Genomic DNA, 12,037 nt, shown 5'->3' on the forward strand with positions numbered 1-12,037 from the left:
TGTCTTGGAATATGCCTTCCAGAGGACTGCACAGATGAGATTTAGAAGCAGGAGAGGAGCAGGAAATTGGATTAAGAGAGAGGAGGTGTGGTAAATTTGGGATGCATGTAGAGAAATTTGAAAAAATGATCTGAGGAGTTATATAATACTGCAATAATGAAGATAGCAGAGGGATCTTTTAGTTAGCCTCGAGACAGCCAAGATCAAAAGTCCAGTTAGCTCTCTCAGGCTTCTTGGGACAGAGCTGCGGCCTGATAAGACAAGCTGGGTATGGTGATGACTATGGAATTTCCTTCCCCTCCTCAAGAAGGAGGGCAGTAGGTATACTGTATATATGCTCAATGCAGTGAATATTCCCTGGCCATCAGATCATGGTCACCTACCAAATGGTATCTGATAAAACATTCTTTCCTACCTGTATACAGTACCTTTCTGAAAAAAGCTCAAGTTTGGGGGAAAAAACAAACAAACTAGGTAAGGCACTTTTTTTTTTCCCACTTGTATCATCTTATATATAATTCAACACTTGATGTACCTTCATTGAATTTTCTTGGTAAGAGGATGTGAGAAACTGACAAGTAAGTCAAGTAAGAGTCACTAGGGTGGGCATGGAGGCATTAACTGCAGACCTTTTTATGCCTTGCAGTGGGTTGAATTGTGTCTCTCCCCTAAAAGGATTTGTCCATGTCCTAATCCCTGGAACCTGTAACTGTGACCTTATTTGGAAAAGGGGTTTTTGCAGATGTATTTGAGCTAAGGATCTCGAGATGAGATCACCCTGGATTATCTGACAGCAAGCGTCTTTGTAAGAGAAACACAGAGGAGAGCCCAGAGGAGAAGGCCATGCAAAGACAAGGCAGAGATTAAAGCCAGGCAGCCCCTGACCAAGGAGCACCTGGAGCCTCAGAAGCTGGACGAGGCAAGAAAGCCTTCTCCTCCAGAGCCTCCAGAGGGAGCACGGGCCGACCAACACCTTGACTGTGGTCTTCTCACCTCCCAAACTGTGAGAGAATAGATTTCAGTTGCTTTAAAGCCACTCAGTTTGGAATAATTTGTTACAGCAGCCCTAGGAAACTCTGCATACCTCTCTAATAAGAGCGGGGAGATGGTCTTCTCTCACCACTGTTTTGAGCAATGTGTATGTGATGGAGAAGGAAAAAGGGATAAGGCCCATGAGGAGATAAGCAAAGGTCTCAAATTACTGGGAATGGCAGATTCCCATGAATGGGAAGGCGTGCGTTCCAAGGACCATGCCAGGAGATGGAATATTATTCGTGATGTGGACACGCTAGTTGCATAGCCAAGAAAACAGAGGAAACATGGGACAAAAGCAGTGGCAGGGGAAGTAGGAACTGGCAGCTTTAGAGAATTTCAGTGGCCAATAGAATGATTTAATCTGTTCTGGATTGTTCCTTGGGAACGGAAGTTTCATAGAGATATAAACCCCCCATGATTCTTCTGATGGGAACCCCATGACAGAGACGACTAGGATTACACCTTCTTCTCAAATATCAGGTGGATGGAAGGGGTACAGCACCTGGTTATGCACTCAATGCTTACTCATTAAACTTTAGGTGCCAGTTTTTCCCCAAATATCCTTGCACTACATCACTGTGTCAAATGAAACCGAAATGCTTCCTGAAGGGATAATTGCTAGAAAAGGAAAAGAGGCTTGGAGAAAATCTACATTTTTGGATGTTTATTCAACCTTTCTCCTGTGTCAAATGATCAGAAGGAACATTTCTCCAAATAGTCACATTAGAAAGATTAAGGCTCAGGTCTCATCGAAGCCAGATAGATGCAGGAGAGAACGCTAGACAGGATAATATCTTCACAGTAATATTTCTTAAATATTTTTCATTGCGTATTTAGTAGAGGAGAGAACAAAGGGATTTCGGTTAATAAATATCTTAAACAGAACTTGATACCAAATTTTTAAATTGAAGTAGAGTTGATTTACACTGTTGTGTTAATTACTGCTGTACAGTAAAGTGATTCAGTTATACATATATATACATTCTTTTTTTAATATTCTTTTCCACTGTGGTTTATCATAGGATATTGAATACAGCTCTCTGGGCTATACAGTCGGACCTTGTTGTTTATCCATTCTCTATATAAAAGCTTACATCTGCTAACGCCAGCCTCCCACTCCATCCCTCCCCGACCCCTCTCCCTTGGCAACCGCCAGTCTATTCTGTATGTCTGTGATTCTATTTCTGTTTCATAGCTAGGTTCATTTGTTGATACCAAATGTTTAAGGAAACCTTTCTGCTTACTAATTTACTTCCATTTGCTAAAGCAGAATCAATACGCACAGAAAAACAAGGAAACTTTGTGAAGTGTTTTCTATTTTTCCGTAGTTGCTCTCCACTTTACTTTCATTATTTCCGGGAGTGGACAACTTTGGGGGACACATATAATTGGTTTAAAAGGCACATAATTTAAAAAATCATTTAATTTTAGTAAGCCACATTACAGCCTGCATTATTCTGTTCAGAACTTCAGCTAAGCTCGACTGCCAACATGAGTGACACAAAAAAACGCAACAGACAAGGTCAGCACTAAAGTGGACCAGTTATATGAGAAGTTGTGCCTGGAAATGAGTTAAGCGATGCTACATTTTGACCTTTTGTTCTTTATAGACAAACATCAGGGGCAACAGCCTTTCTTTCTGCCCTTTATTCTGGGTCTGGGTCTAATGTCAGTCTCTCTCAGTCTGCTTTCACCAAAGACTTGCACTTACTGACAATTTAAAGCCTGTGAAAAATGCCCTCCTGGTCCAAATCATCTCCGGTTGTTTAAGGCACAGTGCCCATCCTGCAGTTTCCAATAAGCCTTTCATGATGCTCTAATTCTAAAAAAAATCCTTTCCCGTCAAGTCATTGCAACTCTTGCTTAGGAGTTCTGTTTGAAACCTAATGAATTAACATTTTCTATTAAAACTCTGCGTTTACAAAGAGTTTATCATCAACTACATATTTTAATAATTATCAGAAAACTTTGAGGTAGGGTTCATTATTACTATTTTCTAATTTCAAGATCATGACACTTGGGCTTCCCTGGTGGCGCAGTGGTTGAGAGTCCGCCTGCCGATGCAGGGGACGCGGGTTCGTGCCCCGGTCCGGGAGGATCCTACATGCCGCGGAGCGGCTGGGCCCGTGAGCCATGGCCGCTGAGCCTGCGCGTCCGGAGCCTGTGCTCCGCAACGGGAGAGGCCACAACGGTGAGAGGCCCGCGTACTGCAAAAAAACAAAAAAAAAAAAACAAAAAAAACAAGATCATGACACTTGAAGTGATTTGCTAAAGGTCACAAATGCAGTGAGCAACTGCCCCAAGATTCTAACCCAAGGTCCTCATTCATCTCTTTGTTCACAAAGACTGTATTTCATTGATTTTAAGGTGCATTTTTTTGTTTAAATTTTAACATCTCCAACACTGGTATGTAGTGTTTAATTGGCACTGTTTTTGTTTCTCAAGAGTACAAAATACAATGGCATTTCTTACACTAACACTATCCTAGATTAGGTGGAGTATTTTTCTAATAAGTTGTTACCATATGCCAGGAGCTGTGCTGGGCACAGAAATAAAACCGAGCAACACATTCATATCTCCCACTCCTGTAGCATTTCCCGTAGCATTTCTGCCTCATTATACCACCCGACCCTAGCCTACTGTAAATTGTTTTCTATTTTGTCCCATGTGTTACAAGCAATAGTCTGAAGAGTACAAGCCATTTGAGGTGCTGCGGCTGGCTGAATTGCCTTCCTTGTATGTAACCCTTGATATCTTTCCAGTGTATCTTTTTCTGATGCTTATCTTGACTCTCCACGCCAAATGGAAGGGGTCTCAGGTGGTAGAATCATTATACTGATCCATATTTTTACAACATTTTTTCTGGAATTTGGGAAATCACAGCTGCACCAGTGATAGGGAGACACTCACGTCTCTGCAGTTTTGCTACACTGTCATTTACCGATGTTTAGAGCTGATGCCTTAGGAGCACAGGAGTAGTTAATAGCTAAGTCCCCGCCCCCGACATACACTGGCCCCAAATACCACTATCTCACTTCCCCAAACAAGACAAAACTGAAACAGACTCTGTTTCTTTATAGCAGTCTTACATTGGTAGCTGCCACAGGTTCAAACGCAGTGAGGTTCTGAGAAATAGTGCAACCAGGAAACCTGAACTCCAGCCTGGCTCTCCTGCTACCCAGCTGTCAGTCTCGGAACCTCTGTTTACTTGCCTCTAAGATGAATGTATTAGACCGAATGATCTCCAAGTCCCTCCCGGCGTTCAGAGTGTAAGAAGTGGAGGCCAGCTAAGGCTGGGTTTCATTTTTCTATTATGTGCTTCCAATGAGGGATTACTATTCAGCAGATGCTGGCCCCCTAATTAAAGGGATGCAACAACAGCTGGGTAAGAATGGGCTCTGGGAGGTCCCATGTCAGCAGGCCAAGTTGTGGCTTTCACGATTGTTTATTAACCCTTGTAGTGGCACGAGGCAGAGAAGCCTGGTGACTTAACACCCCCCCCCGACCCCATGTCTCCTGGTGATGGAAAGGGAACATGGGAGAACCAGGAGGGATGATGGGGGACAAAGAGTATTCTATTACAGAGGTCCACATACAGTCTCTGTGCCTACGTAAGTCGTGTCTCACGGCCAAGTAAGTGACCGATGTGAACAAACAGCAAATCCATCATCTAAGCCAGGGCCATCCTAGGGACCTCAGGGGAAGTCACTACTGATAATTAAAACTGAAATACAGGTGTGCAATTTTACTGCTTTCTTTTTGTTTATCTTAATTCTTGAAGTGAGTATGTACTTGTGTGTATGTGCCTTTGTTTGAAACCGTACTCCCTAGGAAATAACCAGATTCTTTCATATGTGCAAGGCTACATTCTTTTTTCCCTCTGGACATCTTAACTCTGAGAAGGGGCCAAGGTATCAGGAATCCTTGAAAAAACCTGATGCTGATGAAGTAGCTGATGACTTCCAACCCACCCTTGCTCACTGAAGGCTGCGATGTAGAGCAAGAGATACAATCAGAAGACAACCCAAAGCCAATCAAAAAGTTGGGAGGTGCCTTGAAGATGCTCTGGTCCAAACATTGCATTTTAAGAATGTGGTGAACCGACTTTCCCAAGGTTGGTTAGTTCTTGAACTTACATCTCCCTGTTCTCAGTTCAGTCTCCTAATCCCACCAGTCCATCTCCCAGAGGACGTGGCCCTGTGAATCAATGAGGTACCGAATGCTCCAATCAAACAAATGCTCCCGGGATGTACACTCATCCTATCACGAAGCACTGAGCTGGGAAAGAGAGTTTGCCCAAGATACTGTCTCAGGAGTAGAGATGGGGAAGGAGGTGGAAGAAATGAAACATGAAGGTGAAAACACTTTAATCAACAGAAATGCAAAATTAGAATGTCCCCTAAGACTTTTGCTTTGGTGTGTTTTTTATCTTCTCAAGTTAGAAGGAGAGGTAGCTTTGTTGTGGTGGAAAGCCTGCCAGACACGACATCAGATACGCGGGTTCTAGTCCCAGGTCTTTAATTTGCCAGCTGAGCAATATAGCTTAGCAGAAAAAGCCTTTGGTATGGAGTTCAAACGGAGCTCAGTGAGCCGTTCTGCAGTACCTGCCATAAATATATACACAAAAATTCCTGGTGGGTCTCTCTATATCATGTCTATATTATTATAGACATGATATATATGTATTTTTGTACATATATTCACACATATGATATATTTATCATATATCTCTCTCTATATAATATAAATGTGATATGTATATACATATAATATACATTATGTATATATAAATATATAATCAACATATTAGCTGTATTTATAGTTTATAGATAATATGTAGAGTTTTTTCTTTTTTTCTCTCCATATGTCGCTATGCCTGTATATTTTTTTTGACAAAGAAAATGCATGACAATTTTAGCTCACGTATTAGTGGCTATAAGCACTTTCAAATCCCCTTTCAATGAGGAATGACAGCATATACTTGCAGAAATAGCTGTGTCATTAAATATGATACGACAGGCTTAGCATATAGTAGTTGCTCAAGAAACATTTTTATTCCCCTGAAGGACCCTGCATAATTCTTTATTTTTGCTGTCTCCATTTCTTCACCAAAGAAGCGGGAATGATGATAATAACAAGCCATAAGGTAGTAAAAGTTAAATGTGATTAAAATATGTGAAAACGCTATGGGAAGTGAAAGGCAATGCTGTGGGGTATCAATTCTGAATATAATGATATAAACAGTTTTAAACTACCATTGAAATTATAAAGCAGTGCTACACAAATTGGCATAAAATGAAGCCTATTCCACAATAAACTACCACTAGACACTCATCAGAATGGCTACATTTTTTTTAAGTGATAATACCAAATGCTGGCAAATGTGCAGAGAAACTGGATCACTCATACATTGCTGGCAGGAAAGTAAAATGGTACAGCCACTCTGGAAAACAGTTTGGCCGTTTATTGTAAAACTAAATACGTGATTACCATGTGAACCAGTAATTAATTACACCCTGAGGCATTTATCCCAGAGAAATTAAGACTTAACATTTACACAAAAATCTGCACTTGAGTGTTCCCAGCAGCTTTATTCATAACAGCCAAACACTGGAAACAACCCATAGGTCTTCAATGGGTGAAAGGTCAAACTGGACACCTAGACCGTGAGTTACAACTCAGCAATAAAAAGGAATGAACTGTTGATACATGCAACCACTTGGATGAATCAGTGGGGTATTATGTTGAGCAAACCCCGACCCCCAAATGCCAATCTTTAAAGCTCATATATTCTATTTCTATTAAGCATTCTTGAAATGACAATGTTACAGAACTGGAGAACAGATTAGAGACTGAAGGGGTCAGAGATTAGGGAGGGGATTGGGAGGGAGATGAAAAAGCAACGCGAGGATCCTTGCGGTGCTGCAACTGTTCTTTACCCTGACTGTAGTCATGGGTCCACACACCTACACACCTACACACTATCCATAACATTGCAAGCAAAACAGAGAACAGCTGCATAAAATCAGTAGATTGTAACAACGTCAGCATCCTGGTTGTGACATTGTACTATAGTTTTCCAAGATGTTAAAGGTACGTGAAATCTCTCCCTGTTGTTTGTTACCACTGAAGGTGATGCATGCTGAGTTGGAAGAATACACTGTTAGGGCTCAGCTGCACGTAGCAGAATCCACTCTAGCTGGTTTAGGTACTAAGGAATTCAACGGAAGGGAATCAAGCGCTTACAAAGTCACTGGAAAGGTATGAGGCGCAGGCTCTAGCCCGAGCTTCCAGCCATGAGTCCCCAAACAATACTGATGAACAGGCCACCAAGAAAGCTGCTGTCTCCACAGCAATCAGCAGCCACATCAAGAAGCTACTGCAGCCCCTGCTGGCCCAAGACCCACTACTTCAGCTGCCGTCACACCAGCATCTCGGTGTTCTGTGCCAGACATGGACCGAACACAGCGTGGGCACTGTGCTACTGCCTTTACTGCTTTAACAACTATGCTGCTGTCAGGAGAAACTGCAAACTCAGCAGAAGCACCAACTCTATCTCATTTCCAAACCTCCCACGGTGCTTTGGCTTGGGGACAGGTGGATCACATGGCAAACCTGAGGTTTAAGGGAGTCTGAGAATATGCAGTGTACATTTCCAGCTTCCAAGGTGAAGTAAGACTTGCTATGGGAATTTGAATGGAGCTTAGAGAGCTTTTCTGCAGTACCTGCCACGGATCTATCCCGAAATTTCTAGTGCATCTCCATATCATGTGATGATAAGCCTTTCTTTTCGTTTCTATTCCATTCTCCATGTCTGTTTTTAATTTTAAACAAAGAAAATGTATGACATTATTAATGAAACCGAAAAGCTATTCCATTTTTGAAAAAGCCAGACTAAACAAGTAGCCAATGAGCAAGTTTGGAGGGTGGAGGTGGGGCTACAGGGATTGGACCAGATCATCTTTAAAGTAACTTTAGAGTCCTAAGGCCTGTTTGTCCACAATAAATGGCCATCTCAGTCCAAAGAGCTTCAGGTCCAGAGCTGAAAACTGAAATGTCTGCAATAGAGCATAATATAAGTGAGTGAGATGGGCCAGGTGAGAGAATATGGAGAGGAGAGGACTAGGGCAAGTATTTCCTATCTGACGTAGAGAGTCACCATTCTACTCCAGCTAATTATTGCCAGGTGAAAATTCAGGCTCAGGTTATGCGAGCTTCTGGTTACTTTTTTTGGTTTGTTTTTTAACATCTTTATTGGAGTATAATTGCTTTACAGTGTTGTGTTAGTTTCTGCTGTATCACAAAGTGAATCAGCTATACCTATACATATATCCCCATATCCCCTCCCTCTTGCGTCTCCCTCCCACCCTCCCTATCCCACCCCTCTAGGTGGTCACAAAGCACCGAGCTGATCTCCCTGTGCTATGCAGCTGCTTCCCTCTAGCTATCTATTTTACATTTGGTAGTGTATATATGTCCATGCTACTCTCTCACTTCGTCCCAGCTTACCCTTCCCCCTCGCCGTGTCCTCAAGTCCATTCTCTACGTCTGCGTCTTTATTCCTGTCCTGCCCTGAGGTTCTTCAGAACCATTTTTCCTTTTTTTTTTTAGATTCTCTATTTATGTGTTAGCATGCAGTATTTGTTTTTCTGACTTACTTCACTCTGTATGACAGACTCTGGGTCCATCCACCTCACTACAAATAACTCAATTTCATTCTTTTTAATGGCTGAGTGAAATTCCATTGTATATATGTGCCACATCTTCTTTATCCATTCGTCTGTTGATGGACTGGTTACTTTTTAAAGGGAAGTTATGAATAAGGACTTTTATAGACGATATTATACATTTAAATGTTGGTTTCAACACATTTACATCCTGGCGTCTACTGACTGCAACAGAGACAGCAGCTCCTGATAGACTGTTGTCTGGGAAGTCATTACGGGAGGCTCAGATTGAAATATTTTTACTAACACCATGAAGTCCAGACAGAACACCCCGGCAAATTAGATTTACCCAGACAGTTCCCAGGTACAGAAGCTCTGCTTTAAGCCCTTGCTGCACCCGCACTTCTTTTTTTTTTTTTTTTTAATTTATTTAATTGAAGTAGAGTTGATTTACAGTGTTGTGTTAAATTCTGCTGTCCAGCCAAGTGATTCTGATATATATACATATGTATATTCTTTTTCATATTCTTTTCCATTATGGCTTATCACAGGATATTGACGATAGTTCCCTGTGCTCTACAGTAGGACCTTGTTTATCCATTCTCTGTATAATAGTTTGCATCGCTGCACCTGCACTTCTGTCTCTGAACTTCTCGTACTTTTCTGAACAACTCCGTTGGAGGAAACCCAGTCGAGCCAATGGGTATAGCTAGCATGATAAGAACTTGGTAACTTTTCCCCGAGAAGCCCTTGGGACTAAGGTGGTGATGAGTTTGGCGGCTATTGCTGGGATTTGTCTTGTCTCTGCCTCTTCCCTGAGCATCGTATCAACTGGTGTGGCAGGGGACAAGGCACAGGGTATGAGGGACGGTGATGCTCTGAGACACCCTTCAGTACTAAACTCAGGCCTTAGAGCTCCACTTTCAAATATATCCCTCAGAGAAAACATAGAAAGCTGAGGATAGGCTGCCAGGGAAAGGTAGAATTGTGTACACACAGGACCTAACGTTTGATGTTGTTCTCTGTGTGCCGGGCAATGTCCGAAGCACCTTACCTATATTCACTTGTTCAGTCGAGGTCAAGCAATGGACTGGATCCAGTCTATACCTCGCTGGAGGTCCAGGACCTGTCTAGCCAGAGCTGACCCAGTGATGGCCAACACTGCCCTCAGCATCGAGGAGCCTGGCCCCTGATGCAGCTGTGTCCGCACCTGCAGGCCGAGGGGCCACCTGCGTTAGTTCCTTCAGCCTTTCCTGCTGCTTCTGATCACAACCCACAGCCTTAGACTCACACTGGGCTGTCCCTCAGCTCTACCTGGGCTTCACCATGGCCTCTACAGCGTGAGACCTACTAGTCACCCAGACATGGGCAGACCAGAAGGTCAGGGCAATTAACTCCCAGCAGCGGTGAGCTTTGATCCATGGAATTGAAGGCTCTGCAGATCAATTCTGTTTTCTAACCCTTGGGAGGTAGTTTCATACCGTTTCTTAAAAGGTATTGACAAGACTGAAGAATCAGCTTGTCCTGAAGCTGTGATCAACCCAGTTCCACACGTCCTTGTATTTGGTCTCCTTCTTTCCCTGTCCCCCTTCCCTTTCGTTTCACTTGCGTATTCAATAGGCTCACACTCCCCCCAAAAATCTGACAATGTCATCCTGTGCCTTGTACTTGGGTTTCTAGGGAAGCCAGATAACACTTGTAACTCACCCATGGCTTTAAAGCAAGTAGGTGCCACTGCCAGGCTTAGAGCCCAGGAATCTGTTCCCAGAGTTAGTGATTTTTAACCACTCCATATACTTATCCCTAAAGGAAAACCTGAAACCCAGGGTTATAAAGTTAACATCACCTTTAAAAATAACCTCTCCCTATCTGCCAAGTATATGGCTGCTGTTTCGTTTCTTTCTCCAGGCTTAGATCTAATCTTCACTCTGCAGGGTGCTTGAAGTTTCCTATCCAAACTGCTAACTTTGTTTATTCCATATCCCCCAATGAAAGGATGTCGGCTCTCAGCGGGCAAGGTCTACTTGATTGCAATGGGAGAACTTGAAATGTGGAATGTAAAAGCCATTAAATTATGGCCACACAGCTGTGTTTCAGAGTACAGCTTTGTTTAGGTTGGCCAAAAAATCCCAGCTTCTCTCCAAAAATACTTACTGTGTTCTTTTTATGAATGAGGTACAAAGGCAGATACAAAGATATAAAGGGGGGTCAAACACGGTTCTTTTGCTCATAGAGACCTCCTTCTAAGGGGCACGACAGGTATGCCAAGAAACAAGTTTAGCAGAGTAGTCAAGTGCTACACTCACATCTTATTTTTAAAGAGATCTTTGTTTTTATTTGATCAATTGAAGAACTTTAGGCACATAAGTGTTCTAACATATTTTTTTTTTTAAGGAGTGGCTTCCCAGATCTGTGTAGGGCAGGAAAAGCGTGGGATACTCAAGGACGATTAGCAAAACCACAGTATATTGGATCTCACCCACAGATAGAGTCACATGCAACTACCAGTCCGATAACAAATGCTGGCATCTATCAAATTCTTGTTCCATATCAGGCTTTTCAAAGCATTTAACCTATTTTAACATCTTCGTGTTTTCCAAGTGAAGTATGAGGTAGGCCTGTTAATGGCTTCCTCATTTTACAGTGAGAAACTGGAGCACAGAGAGGTTAAGTACTTAGCCTAAGGACACACAGGAAGCAGACTGCGGCCAGCATCTGAGCAATGTGAGCTTGTCTTCAGAGTCACCCTCTGCATCCACACTACCCTCCTCCCTCTCTGAGATCTGAACATCCCACTGGGCATGACCTCTGGTGGATGAATATCTTCTAGCCTCTCCTATGATGTCTGGCTTGTTCTTCAAAATTATGCCATTAATCTTTTAGAAATAATTCAGAGTCTCTCCATATATGACCTCTTGAGGTGATGAAGATAATATACGTATAGTGTCAATCTGGGACACCTTTGAGAATGAAAGGTGAGCACTGTTAATAATTAAACCAGGACAACTGGTGAAACCAGGACTATTCCAGGTAAACCAGGGTGAACAGTTACCTGAACCACATCGTTTATTCCCAGAGAGAAACAGCAGAATATGAGGGCAAGGCAGTAGAACATTTATATATTGGTCTCTGCTGCCAGTTCCTGGCACAGAGCTCCTAAAACCCTTGTAATTTCCTAAGTGATAAGAATACTAAGAGCATCTCTTGTTCTAATATTTGTCTTTGAGCCCATCCCTGACACAGGACACCTAAAAACCTCATAAATTCCTGAGTGATACCAACATTAGGAGTATCTTTTGTTCTAACGAGACGACTCTGGGTGGGCTCCTGGGTGG

Source organism: Physeter macrocephalus, chromosome 20 (genome assembly GCF_002837175.3).
Source record: "Physeter macrocephalus isolate SW-GA chromosome 20, ASM283717v5, whole genome shotgun sequence".
Taxonomy (NCBI): domain Eukaryota; kingdom Metazoa; phylum Chordata; class Mammalia; order Artiodactyla; family Physeteridae; genus Physeter; species Physeter macrocephalus.